This window comes from Sinocyclocheilus anshuiensis, unplaced genomic scaffold (assembly GCF_001515605.1).
Source record: "Sinocyclocheilus anshuiensis isolate Anshui unplaced genomic scaffold, SAMN03320099.WGS_v1.1 scaffold112, whole genome shotgun sequence".
Lineage (NCBI taxonomy): Eukaryota > Metazoa > Chordata > Actinopteri > Cypriniformes > Cyprinidae > Sinocyclocheilus > Sinocyclocheilus anshuiensis.
The window spans coordinates 193916-204885 of NW_015557175.1; positions in this window are offsets into that span (position 1 = coordinate 193916).

The window sequence follows — 10970 nt, forward strand, 5'->3', positions numbered from 1 at the left end:
TACTGCGCGAATTAGCGAAGAGCGCAGTCATAATGGAAAGCTATTTGATTTCAAACACTGCGTCCCAGTTCACATACTATCTGTCCTAAATAATATTCAAAATTAGTATTAGTGTCACAAATCTTAGTATATTGAAATGAGGATCCCAAAGGTACCCAGATGGCTCTGATGGAAATTCGAAATGCAGATCCGTGCACAATCTAACGGCTAATGTTGCCCACAACCCATTGCGTAGTTGGATGTGGATTCGATTACAACTACAAGTGTGCTGCACAAGTCCTGAAAAGTGAAGCTAAAAGGTTTCGATCGCCCCAAGGTGGCTGGACCCAGTATAGGTCATAAACCCCGCCCTCTCCATGTAATCTAATGGGATGTGAGACAAACTAAATAATTAAATTACACTTCAAATCATTTTTTTCAAAAGATGGTTTTTGTCATTTTATGACGTTTTTATCACGCTGATGTAAGTTCAAGTGTCTGTTTTTTAAAATAAGTTTGGTTTGGTAAGACGCAGCCAACAAATGCACTGAGCAGCACTGTCATCGGAAATCACCCTTAACAGATGAAAGGATAGTATGACAAAGATATCGCTTTCCTCAGCGAACATTCAAACTAATGTTTTATATATGAGATTGATCTGAAGAATGAATGCTGTATCAGATGCAGGTAATCACACTCGCTCAGTCCATCTCTCTCTCATAATACTCTACATAATACACAGCTTTAATACAGTAAGACAACAAGCTTTTAATGCAAAACAAAAGCTTTTAAGCAACTCAACGTTCCTTCGTTACTAGTCCTAAAGTGACGTTTTCGAATTAGTAACGGATCTTGAGCTCAGCTGTTAAACTGTCAAACTGAGATTTGAATCTGTGGCGAAAGGAAGTAGTTCTGCACAAAAGAGGGTTTTTAAAGACACTCCATTGTTGTTTCTTATGTATTTACCCACTCGTGCCGTCAAACTGTTGTATAAATGCAATATCACACTCGTAGCAGTGCGATATTGGTGTATATCAGCACGGCTGTGATTATCTACTGCTGAATCACAGCCGTGCTGATATACAGCCATGTTGCACTGCTACTGGTGTGATATTGCTCATAAATATATATAAACATATATATATATACAGTCATGGCCAAACGTTTTGGCAGTGACATCAATTTTGTGTTTTGCTAAGTTTGCTGCTTAAGCGGTTGTGGTGTTCATTCACATTGTTTCTAGATTATTGTGTAGAGTGATTTTAAATAATTGCTAAAAGCTTCATTGGCCAAAAAATGAACTTTTCACAGAAAAACTAATTTCAATGTTTTTTGATCCTGACACAAAATGACCAGCTAACATTAATTGACTAATCATATCGGCAGCACATGTGAAAGTGTGAATGATTACTAGTCAGGTTAATCACGATTTCAATCAATGTGTTCTTGTTAGCAATGGTTACCTCCAAAGAAACACGTGCAGCCATCATCGCTTTGCATCAAAATGGCCTCGCATGCAAGGAAATTGCTACAAAGAATAATGCACCTGAAAGAACCATTTATTGGATCATCAAGAACTTCAAGGAGAGAGGTTCGACTGCAGCGAAGAAGTCTTCAGGACGTCCCAGTGTCCAACAAGCGCCAGGACCGTCTCCTTCTGAGAAGTCAGCTACAGAATCGTGTCACCACCAGTGCAGAGCTTGCTCAGGAATGGCAGCAGGTTGGTGTGAGAGCATCTGCACGCAAGTGAGGTGAAGACTTTTGAACAACAGCCTGGTGTCAAGAAGGGCAGCAAAGAAGCCACTTCTCTCCAAGAAAAACGTCAAGGACAGACTGAAATTCTGCAGGAAGTACAAGGATTGGACAGCAGGTGCAGACTGGTGCAAAGTTATTTTCTCTGATGAAGCTCCCTTCAGACTGTTTGTGCGAAGATCTGTTCATTTTCCAGCATGATGGAGCACCATGTCACAAAGCAAGAGTGATGAAGTAGCTTTTGGTTGTTATTTTGGCCAGGCTCTCTCCTGAAGACATTTATTACTTCCACAATTCTGGCTTTCCTAAATAAAGTAAGTTTGCCAAACTAGGTGGTTTTGTTTGCATTTTTCTGGAGCAGAGGACTGGAGTGATTCCTCCACGTTTTATTGATTTCTTCCGTATAAGTTTTAGTTAACCTGTTACGCCCACTCCCCAACCCTAGACTGGGAAAGGGATCGTAACAAGTGGGGGCTCGTCCGTTCGTCTCTTAATTGGTTGTTGGTAAGTACTCTTTTCTTTCAAATTGTTTGACTGTTTTCGACTGTAGGTGGGGAGGAAAGTGTTGCAGGCATACGGATAATGGAGTTTGACTTTACAGAATTTACTCTTTGTCCTACAATTGAAGCCTTTAATCGTTGTAAGAAAAAAGATCTTATTTTGGTGGCAGAGTTCTTCCGTATTGACGTTCGAAAAGATGTTATAAAACAAGTGCTTAAGGAGAACCTGTTTGGGAAATTAGTAGATGCGGGTATTTTACCATAAGAGTCTGAAGGTGGCGTTGAAGTTCAGTCTGAAGTGGCAGTGGAAACTGCAGCTGAAAATGTGAATATCAGCTCTGTTGTGCCTCATGATCCGAGGATTGCCTTAAAGTTGAAGGAAATTGATCTTTTTATTAAAAAATAGGAGTGTGAGGCAGAAATGATTAGGCTTCGTGTAGTAGAGACACAGGCTGACCGAGATATCCAATTACGTAAATTGGATCTCAAATCGAGGCGGTTGGCTCAAAGGCCAGTTCCATCACCCCGTGCTAGGCCCCCATCAGTCTCATCACCTTTACCATCTGCTGGTAGTAGAGACACGCAAGATTTTTCTCATTCGCCCTCCAGTGTTAGTTTTGATGTTAGTAGGTATATTAGACTTGTGCCCCCATTCAGAGAGAAAGAAGTCGACTCCTACTTTGTTGCATTTGAGCGTGTCGCTGGTAAGTTAAGGTGGCCAAAAGATACGTGGGCTCTGTTACTCCACTGTAGCCTTACAGGGAAAGCACAGGAAGTTTGTTCTGCCCTTCCGATAGAAAGCTCTCTTGACTATGACATTGTTAAATCTGCAGACAAGTATGAACTTGTCCCTGAGGCCTATAGACAGAGATTCCGCACTCATTCGAAAACAGTCAACCAAACTTATGTCGAATTTGTAAGAGAGAAGAGGGTTCTTTTTGAAAAGTGGTGCCTAGCTAGCAAGGTTACTTCCCGCATTTTGACAAGAGGGCTGTATATAGAGACTTTCGCCCTGGCGATCCCATGTTGGTTCTACTTCCAAACCCCGGTTCTATTTCACATGCAAAATTCTCTGGGCCATACCTGGTTGAAAGGAAGTTAAATGAGACCAACTTTCTTATTGCTACTCCTGACAGGAAATGTAAGAGCCAAGTGTGTCATGTAAATAGGCTTAAAAGCTATGTAGACAGACCTCACTCTGAAGTGACTGCAGAACAGAGTGTTCTCCGTTGCCTGCCTCTATTGCCACTATGGGTGTAGTGGCAAATTACTCCTTAGAGGAGGATGGCTTGATGAACAGTGATGTTCCAGTTTCCACTACTCGTCTGAAGAATTCTGCTGTTCTGCAAAATCTTTCACATTTCCTTTCTCATCTGACTGATGAACAGTCTAAGGACGTAATTGAATTACTGTATGCCTTTCCTACACTGTTTAGGGACGTGCCAGGTAGAACTACTGTGTGTGTTCACGACATTGATGTTGGTGATGCTGCCCCCATAAAACAACATCCTTACAGAGTTAATCCACAGAAACGTGTGGTCATGCAGACAGAAGTTGAGTATATGCTGCATCATGGAATTGCTACGCCCAGCCAGAGCCCGTGGAGCTCCCCCTGCTTGCTTGTTCCAAAGCCTGATAATAACTTCCGGTTTTGCACTGATTATCGGAAGGTCAACAGCGTAACAAAACCTGACTCTTTCCACTTTCCTAGAATGGAAGACTGTGTAGATAGAGTTGGTTTAGCGAAATATGTTACCAAATTAGATCTGCTAAAAGGCTACTGGCAAGTGCCCCTCACCCAACGTGCCTCTGAAGTTTCCGCATTCGTCACCCCTGATAGTGTTCTGCAATACAGAGTCGTAGCTTTTGGGATGTGAAATGTGCCTGCTACGTTTCAGCGCATGATGCATCAGATATTGTCAGGTGTGCCAAACAGTGACGTGTATCTGGATGATATTGTAGTGTACTCGGATAGCTGGACAGACCACCTAAAGGTTTTCCAACGCCTGGCCGCAGCTTCCTTGACACTAAACCTCACCAAATGTGAATTCGCAAAAGGAGTTGTTACGTACTTGGGCAAGCAGGTAGGCCAGGGAGTGGTTAAACCAGTTGAGGCAAAAATTTCAGCCATATTCAAGTTTCCTGTGCCTTGCAACAAACGTGAACTGAGACGTTTCTTAGGTATGACTGGATATTATCGAAGGTTCTGTCCCAATTTCTCTGCCCTCGTATCTCCACTTACAGACCTTCTTAGTACAAACCGAGGGTTTTTATGGACCAGCAATTGTCAACTTGCATTCGAAGCTGCCAAGGATCTGCTCTGCCATGCCCCTGTCTTGTCTGCTCCACACTTCAAGTTGCCTTTTAGATTACAGGTGGATGCAAGCGCTACAGGAGCTGGTGCGGTCCTACTACAGGAGGATGAGTACCATATTGAACATCCTGTGTCCTACTTTTCTAAAAAGTTCTCAAAGACACAACAGAACTATAGTGTAATTGAAAAAGAAGCTCTGGCGTTGTTGTGTGCTCTTCAGCATTTTGAGGTATATTTGGGGAGTAACTCCAATCCTATTGTTGTGTACACTGACCATAACCTTTTAGTGTTCCTTTCCCGAATGTCAGGTTCCAACCAGCGACTACTGCGGTGGTCTCTCACGGTCCAGGGATATAATCTGGACATCCGTCACAAGAAGGGCGCTGAAAATGTTATGGCTGATGCCCTCTCAAGAGTATAAAAATTGTTCCCTCGCTGACCCTTATAACCTCTTTCCTAATGTAAATGGTAAGAGTGAAAGTGTTTGTTTTTGGTTAGTGAGGGAGCTGAGGAAAGCTTATGTTGTTGATTTCTTTTCCTTTAATCGCATAGGTTATTTAGTACTCCTCCTGTTAGTCAGCTGCTATTTTGGTTGTTATTTTGGCCAGGCTCTCTCCTGAAGACATTTATTACTTCCACAATTCTGGCTTTCCTAAATAAAGTAAGTTTGCCAAACTAGGTGGTTTTGTTTGCATTTTTCTGGAGCAGAGGACTGGAGTGATTCCTCCACGTTTTATTGGTTTCTTCCGTATAAGTTTTAGTTAACCTGTTATGCCCACTCCCCAACCCTAGACTGGGGAAGGGATCGTAACATGAAGAACAAGGGTCAACACTGTAAATATTGACTCATTATATTTTTTTGCCAATAAAAGCCTTTAAAACTTATGATATGCTTATCATTGTTTTTCAGTATACCATAGAAACATGTGGAATAATAATCTACAAATTCTGAAGCAGCAAACTTTGCAAAACACAAAATTTGTCACTGCCAAAACTTTTGGCCATGACTGTAGGTATCTCAATTACATGTTTAACAAAAAGTGGCCCACTTTACTTGTTTACCCTAATGAAACGATCTACACTCTTGCGTTCTTCATGCCCACTTGTGCATATTTGGGCCAAATACAGGAAATACGTCATATACTGTAGGTAGACAAGTGCTCAAGTAGAAATACCACAAGTGTAGTTATTAATTCCTTTTTATAAAAAGCAAAAAAGAATCTGTGATGAATGAAGAGCAAAGATAAACACTTAAAGGATTTTTGAGAACAGATCTTTGTGATTATAGTAGTTATTTTTATTTTCTAGAGTGTAAATTGCTGGAGCTCAAATAGTGAAAATGGATTCACTAAATGTAGAAGAACTTTCTTGTCTTGTATGTCATGAAATCTTCAAAGCTCCTGTTCTATTATCATGTGGTCACCATGTCTGTAAAGAGAAAGTCTTCAACAGTTGTGGAGAACCAAGGAAACTCAGGAGTGTCCTGTCAGTGGGAGAACATCCTCAAAAAATCCTTGTAATCCTGTTAAAAACGTTGTGCAAGTCATTTCTGAAGGAGACAAATGAGAGGCGTTCTCCTGGGTCTGAGGAGATCTGCAGTTTACACGGTGAGGAACTCAAGCTCCTCTGTCTGGAGGACAATGAGCCTTCGTGTTCAGTGTGCAGAGATTCACAGAAATACACCAATCAAACATTCAGACCCATCAGTGAAGTTGTTCCATCATATAAGGTAAGACAGCTTTACATACGAGTATAAACTTATGTATTAGTGATCACATTTCAGAAATCTCTGCTGTCTTATAGATTTTCACTTAAAATTCTAGGAGGAGCTCAATACAGCAATGAAGTCATTACAAGAGAAGCTTAAATTTCTCAAGGTGAGGATTGATTCTTCTGACATATTACATATTTACATGACTAAATATTGTTTAGAACAGCTGAACTGATTTGTCGGATATAATTACATGTTCCTTTATTGACTGTAACACAAAACATGTTGGGTTTCCATGCCTTACAGGGACTTTCCATAGACATAATGGTTTTTATACTGTACGCAGTGTATATTCTATCCCCTAACTCTAATAACCCTACCCCTAAACACAACCCTCACAGAAAAATTTTGGCATTTTTACATTTTCAAAATAAGACAATATCTTATGACAAATCTAGTATGAAAAAAAAAGTAAATTGTGTGCACAATTTACTAATTCGTTCCCTCATTTTAAGTAAATTGTGTGCACAAAATAATAATTTGTTCTACTTCCTGTTTGCATTCTCATAAACCTGTTTCTTTATGTTATGTTATGTTATGTTATGTTATGTTATGTTATGTTATGTTATGTTATGTTATGTTATGTTATGTTATGTTATGTTATGTTATGTTATGTTATGTTATGTTATGTTATGTTATGTTATGTTATGTTATGTTATGTTATGTTATGTTATGTTATGTTATGTTATGTTATGTTATGTTATGTTATGTTATGTTATGTTATGTTATGTTATGTTATGTTATGTTATGTTATGTTATGTTATGTTATGGACAGAGACGCTTTAACTGGGTTTTATTTTGAGTTGGGAATGAGTTATAGAGACTTTCTCAAAAGCCTTGCAGTGGTGCATGGAATCATTTTAAGTGAGAGGCATCTACATCGGTTATGAAAATGCGGACAGGAAATACAACAAATTAATATTTCATGCGCACGATTTACTTAAAACAGGGAAACAAATTATTATATAGAGCGCACAATTTACTTAAAATCGAGGGAACGAAATGGTATTGAATGCACAATTTAGTAAACTGAGGGAACAAATTAGATTTACTTTTTTCCCCTGCATGTCGTGTGGGGCTACATTAAAAAATACTAGTATTACTTGTGGGGATACTTCATCCTCAAAACATGGTGTTTACCTGGACCACACATACAGTCGTTCGCATTATTTATTTTACTTTATTTATTTATTTATTTTAATTAGTTAATTCAGTTGTGAATAATGCAGTTAACAATTTGTAAATAATTTTAAAATATGCATGCATTCACTCTTATTTGTATCTGTAATATGTAGAAAGTTGCTTGACTCATCACATTCAGTTATGAATTACATGAATCATAAATGATAGCGTATTTTTTATTCAAAATGGCTAAATTTGATCAAGTTGTGTAGTTTGCATCACTGCATGGTACTGTCAGTCATTTAACATTTCTATCAAAAATTAATATATTAACTGTTTAACTTCTTACCATGCACTCTTTCACAGTTAAAACTTTTAACTAAAGCATCAAGCTAGAATTTACATTCGTCTTCTGTGAACAGTAATGCCCACCTTCTTTGATTTGACCAACTTAAACATTTTGACATTGACAAGTCTAAAAAAATTTAACTTTTAAAACTTTTTGTCATCCTAGCAACAAACAGGGCAGTGCAGCATCAAGAATACCAAATATTGTGACAATCTGGCCATTTGTAACTATTAGGGGGAACTTCCTACGGCCCTGCTAGAGCCTTTAGTCTTTAAAACGGTCACATGCTGAATTCTTCCAGTCAATGATACTGACACCACAAATAAAGATGTTAACCCAGGGTTTAGGAATGTACAGTGTGAAACATGAGCATATGAATACACAGGATTAATTGATAACGTAAAGCAAGAAAACCCAGAATTTTGTTTACCAATTTTAAGTGTAAAAAGCCCTAATGGTTTCACATAAACACTGATTGACCGATAATGTCTCAAGTACAATCAGTCATAAGTTAATTCAGACATGGCTGCCACATTTTAAAGTTCAGTTGCTATACTTTCAAATTCTATTGCATATGAAAGTATTAAAAATACATTAAAAACTGTCATTTTGTGAAGAGAAGCTGATAAGATTCATTATGTATTATCACCCTACAGACACAGAACATCTACTACAGTACTACTTCAGAAAGTTAAATTTAGTTAACTGACCCACATTTAGCAAATCACTCTTCATGCTGCTCCAGAATGAGTTGCATCTTTGAGATGATTGAAGTGAATGTAATTTGATTTCAGTCTCAAGCTGAGCACACAGAGCATCAAATTAAACAGCAGTTCAAGCAGCTTCATCAGTTTCTCAGAGATGAAGAAGAAGCTACAGTCACTGCACTGAGGGAGGAAGAGGAGCAGAAGAAGCAGAAGATGAAGGAGATAAACAGACACATCTCAACTCTTTCACACACAATCAAAGACCTGGAGGAGACAATGAAGGCCAAAGACGTCTGCTTTCTAAAGGTCTGATTTCAGATCATCCGTTGATTGACTGACTGATTGAGTTCTTGTTGATAAATTGTGTGTTTGTTCTACAGAAGTTTCCAGTCACAATGGAAAGGTAAGTGATCTGCTGGTGTCTCTGCTCTCTCTGCTTCTGATCCAAAGCCACTGCAGTTCTGACTCCTGAATGCTCTTCCAGATTCCAGATTTCACAGCCAGATCCGCAGATGCATTCTGGATCTTTGATTCATGTGCCACATTACTTGGGCAACCTGCCGTTCAGAGTCTGGAAGAAGATGCTGGACTTTGTCCAAAAGAGTGAGTCTGGAGATGATCTGTGCTGTTACACACACACTGGAAATGATACACTGGGATTGACAGATTTTAGCATTATGTGTGAATAACCAGTTGAGTTAGTAGAGAAGAACATGACATTTACAGTTAGAGTTATACATCAGATCCTACAGTTCACTTTGATTGATTGTATTTGTCATCATCAGTTGACATGGGACACAAATCTGAAATTCCGCAAGCGCATATTTACTATAACAACACTGGCAGTGATCAGAGGAAAATGTCTGATGTGTTTGATCAATAGGACTAGTCATAATTCAAAATAATCTGTGTACGGTTCACTCTTGATCATTACATGAACATCAGAATAAAAGCACCTGTTGATTTTGTCTCATGTGATGACATGTGATGATCCAAACACAGCTCATCCACGTCTCATCCTGTCTGATGATCTGACCCGTGTGAAATACATCTGGGACGAACAACCGCTTCCTGATAATCCAGAGAGATTTGACATCTGTGAGTGTGTTCTGGGTTCAAAGGGTTTTACCTCAGGAACACACTGCTGGAAGAGGAGGTTAAAGAGAGCGAATGCTGGAGTCGTGGAGTAACTACAGCATCAAACCAAAGGAAGGGACGTGATTTCTTTAGGAATGATGTCTGGTGTGTGCAGGATGATCCGTACAGACTGCTTGGGCCTGGTTTTCCTGTTAAACGGGAGCTTGAGTGTGTGAGAGTTGATCTGGACTATGACGGAGAAATGGTGTCATTGTCTGATCCTGTAACTAACACACATCTACACACATTCACAACCTCCTTCACTGATACAGTCTTTCCATTTTTCTGTAATCTTGATGAACTTAACTACCTAAGGATTTTACCAGTTTAACTGTAAAAACAAAATCACTGAAGCATCATCTGGGGCCACAGGCATAAAGCCGCTCAGAGTAAAATTGTAGTCTTAAAGGGGTCATATGATGCTATTTTAAAGATCATTATTTTGTGTATTTGGTGTAACAGAATATGTTGACATGCTTTAATGTTCAAAAAACACATTATTTTTCAAATACTGTACATTATTGTAGGTCCTCTATGCCCCGCCTCTCTCAAACACGTCGTTTTCAACAAAGCCCCCTCCTTTGACAAGCACAGTCTGCTCTGATTGGCCAGCTGACCCAGTGCATTGTGATTGGCCGAACACCACAAGCACGTGTCGGAAATGTAACGCCCCTTACCATAATCGCAGCTTCAGCTTTCAAAGTAAATATCAAGACAGTTAGGCTGCGTTTACACTGGCACAAAAAATACGATCTTTCGCTCACATCTGACACAGATCGGAATTTGTTGCACACGTGTAGACACAAAAACCCGCACGAGATCCGATTTTTTTGCATCAGATCTGAGCCACTTCCAAATGTGGATTTTAATCGGATACACATCTGATATCTGGACATCCGACCTACGTCTAAACACACATATCTGATTCTCCACAGAACTCCCAATGCGAGTGCGACACGTTTGCTCATAAAGATTTTTAATGGTGTTTTAATGCCGGCGTGCTGTATGCGCTCGCATTTTATTGAGATGGAAACTTTTTATAGGTAAGAAATTGCACATTCAGGAGCTGGTTTTCAACCCCCACCCCGTGAATTTTGAAAATACAACAGCTAAAAGCTACATATTTCTCAGCAATGAGGTGATAACTAAGCAGTTTTTGTAATTAAACCGACAAGCTTGTTTGCAATGCTTCACAATCGCTCAATCGCACGTGGGTGCATGCGTTCGTTCTCTCTCTCTCTCTCGCTCTCTCTCTCCTTAATTCGAATTCATTTCAATAAATATCATCTTTATTTCACTAAAGAATTCTACCTCTAACGAGCTGTAGATAAAATAGTCT